The sequence below is a fragment of the Heterodontus francisci genome, unplaced genomic scaffold, assembly GCF_036365525.1.
Source record: "Heterodontus francisci isolate sHetFra1 unplaced genomic scaffold, sHetFra1.hap1 HAP1_SCAFFOLD_58, whole genome shotgun sequence".
Taxonomy (NCBI): Eukaryota; Metazoa; Chordata; class Chondrichthyes; order Heterodontiformes; family Heterodontidae; genus Heterodontus; species Heterodontus francisci.
Genome location: NW_027142006.1, coordinates 6,973,726 through 6,977,131, shown reverse-complemented (window position 1 = coordinate 6,977,131; position 3,406 = coordinate 6,973,726). Strand labels below are relative to the sequence as shown.

The window sequence follows — 3,406 nt, the reverse complement described above, 5'->3', positions numbered from 1 at the left end:
TTCCCATCCCCCTGCCACATTAGTTTAAACCCTCCCCAACAGCGTTAGCAAAAGCACCCCCAAGGACACATAGGACAGAGATGAGGAGAAATGTTGTTACTCAGAAGGTTGTGAATCTTTGGAATTCTTTACCCCAGAGGGCTGTGGAAGCTCAGTCATTGAGTATGTTTAAAGCAGAGATTGACAGATTTCTAAATACAAATGATATAAGGGAATATGAGGAAAGTGTGGGGAAAAGGGCATTTAAGTGGATGATCAACCATGATCATATTGAATGGTGGGGCAGGCTCGATGGGCTGAATGGCCGACTCCTGCTCCTATGTTCCGATGTTCCTAACTCCACATGATCGGCGAGGCACAGCTTCAGGCCGACTTGTCGGGTGGTGTAAACAGATATCACTGCTTCTGATCTTCACCAGAACAGAGTGAGATGTAACATTGATCATCAAACAGACTGTGAGAGAATACAACAGAGTAAAAGACTGTGGAATAACAAATAGATTTGATTGGAATGTTGAATTTTGATTGGAATGGATAAAACAGCAGATTAAATTGGGATTCTCATCATTATATTGATCTGGGACAGAAAAACGAAACTGATGGAAAGAAGGGAAGAAGGAAGAAAAGAAAGGATGGAACTGTTCAGTTTTTTGAGTTTTTTCACCCACCCATCAAAGCTGGATTAAAAAGAAGATGCAAATAACAAAGAATTTCACCAAAAAGAGAGATTAAATGCTGCCGAAACCTTGGATCGAAGGATGCCCCAATAGATCACCTGTTTAACTGTCTCCTCACTGGGGGATTTCAATCAGTGAGTGATATTATTCTCTACCGTTTTTTTTTTTGTTAAATGAACCCAGAACTGTCACTTGGAATTAATATCTGTGTTTCGACTCCTGAATAATAAAATTGTGAATTTCTCGATATTTTCTGGACACATTTCCAGCTGAAAGAACTAAGAACTCTTTTCTAATTTACACAATACTATATACACACTCATCAAGCCTCCGATACTGACATCCTTGGTGCTGCTCTCTCCTCCCAAACCTCATCTCATGTGACTGTTACATCATCACTCTGACAGTGGGAGGGGTTGAAGCCACTGTTTTCAGCATTAACCTTTTACATCCTTGCAATACACTGTCTGTCCAAAAAATGGGTGGAGGGAACTTCTTTCATTTATTGAAACACCAACATCTGCCAGTTGAAAATCAACTCAAACCCATCAGAGAGAGAGAGAGAGACTGTCAGAGAACTTCCTGCATCCAGTCCTGACCCTGTTACACTCCGCAACTGCTCACCCAGACCCCACTGAACACTGTTCCCGAGACACTTCAAATACTGTTTACAAAAGGCAGAAAAGGTCAAAGTTAATCACAGCTGTATTGAATAGAACAAAGTTTAATATCTTCTCACCGTCTCTCGGTAACCACATGAGACACAGGTTTTCTTATTCGCTTCCTTTGATTTTTCTTGTTCCTGACTGACAAATATTCCAAACCTCGGCTCAACCCTCTCGCTTGCGTCATGTCCCAGTCACGGTTGAAAGCAACACATAACGACAGAAACACTCTGAAACATACAACACGGTCACACTTTCCTTCAGTGAGATGAATGTCGAGCTTTTTTTCCAGGTTGAATGCATCTGTGAACAAACTTCTATGAAAGAAGTTGCCTTTGAAATATCAGCACTGAATTTCTGTCCAAGGAGGAACAGCCATTCCAAACTCAGATCCTTCACAATGGCTGTTTTCTCCTGTGACTGAAATTCATTATGTAATTTGAATTCGAAGTCAAAGTTCACAAGACATGGATAAAATTATTGATTAGGAAACTTCGAAAGCACACTGTAACAAGGCTCTGCTGGGAGTTGAACCCAGGATCTCCTGTTTACTAGACAGGTGCTGTAACCAACTAAGCTACAGAGCCAGATTGAAAGTGCTTGTGCAGTTGAAATCAGAGAAGGGCACTATTTATTCTCAAAAAAAAACAACAAATGCTGGAACCACTTCGCAGGTCTGGCAGCATCTGTGGAAAGAGAAGCAGAGTTAACGTTTTGGGTCAGTGACCCTTCTTCGGAACTTCCGAAGAAGGGTCATTGACCCGAAACGTTAACTCTGCTTCTCTTTCCACAGATGCTGCCAGACCTGCTGAGTGGTTCCAGCATTTATTGTTTTTATTTCAGATTTCCAGCATCCGTAGTATTTTGCTACTATTTATTCTCATCCCATTTCTCCACTGGTCACAGCATATTTTAACTTTTCCCACTTACTGATACAGTCAATCATATTCTCTATTTTTCCCAGAACTGAGAATGAATGTTTTGGAAGAAAATACATAATTCAATTTTTTCCAAAAGGTTACAGAACACAACATGTGAGTAATATTCCCCATTGCTTTCTCAGTGCTGATGGATTGTGAAGCGGGAGTCAGCCAGAAGTCCCACTGAGCCGCAGTGACTCTGAGCTGACAATGAAATGAGATAAAGTTCAATCTTTCACAGTGAGATGCTGCAGAGAGATAAGATTCCCGAATCAAAGTGAGACTTTCTCATACTGTTGTTGAATTTCATTGCAAACACTCCTTGTACTCTCTGCTAGTGAAGCCTAAAAAAATGGAGAAACAGAATGGCACTCAAACTCACAACCCTGAGATGAAAAGTCTCATGTTCGACTGACTGAACTATCACTTCTACTCGGTCTCTTATTGTTTGGATGCAATGTATGCTCCGATGCTGGGGCAGCTTTCAAATCCTGCCATGGATCCACATGTCAGAGTGAGTTACATGTTGTAGACTCAAGCAAAGGAAATCTGCTCACTTCCAAAACTATCAGCGAGTTGAAGCTGATTACGATCAACATCATCAGAGGTCAGAACTACCTGGTGAAAGAAAATACCCTGAAGAAGGATCCACAATTATTCAAACGCATCGGCAAAGTGAAAAACAAAAAATCGATGAGTTAATCCAAGACAAACAACAGAAACACAGAAGAATTCCATTCCATACCAGAACCCAGTCCTGTAGTTTTTGGATCCAGCTCTCAGTTACTGCTTCACCTTCATACACACACTTGGCAATCTGTACATTTAGTTCATTTCAATTTTGTCAACAGGCTCTTTGAATCCAGTTCTCTGGTCCTAAATAGGCTCCGTGTGAAAGTCAACTCCGCTTTTTGTAAGGCTGCAACCAATACATGACCTTCAACTAAAAACACAAATGAAGTAGAGGTCATGCAGGATTTGAAAACAGGACCTTTTACATGCTATCCAATCACACACTCAAAGTGAAAAACATACCCCCAGACCAACAAGCCATTTGCAAAAAGCACTATTTTTAGCTCTCTTTAGTACTGTGCCATTAAGTATATATTGCCTCTCCTTGTTCCTTCTGCTCAAGTGCATCACC

General features: G+C 41.0%; 1 non-coding gene across 1 annotated transcript; it reads right to left on the bottom strand.

Annotated features, from left to right (window-relative positions):
* Positions 1-1,855: 1,855 nt before the first annotated feature.
* trnat-agu (transfer RNA threonine (anticodon AGU)) lies at positions 1,856-1,929 on the bottom strand. The gene has a single exon. It is a non-coding gene; the product is annotated as a tRNA-Thr (tRNA).
* Between the last annotated feature and the right edge of the window lie 1,477 nt (positions 1,930-3,406).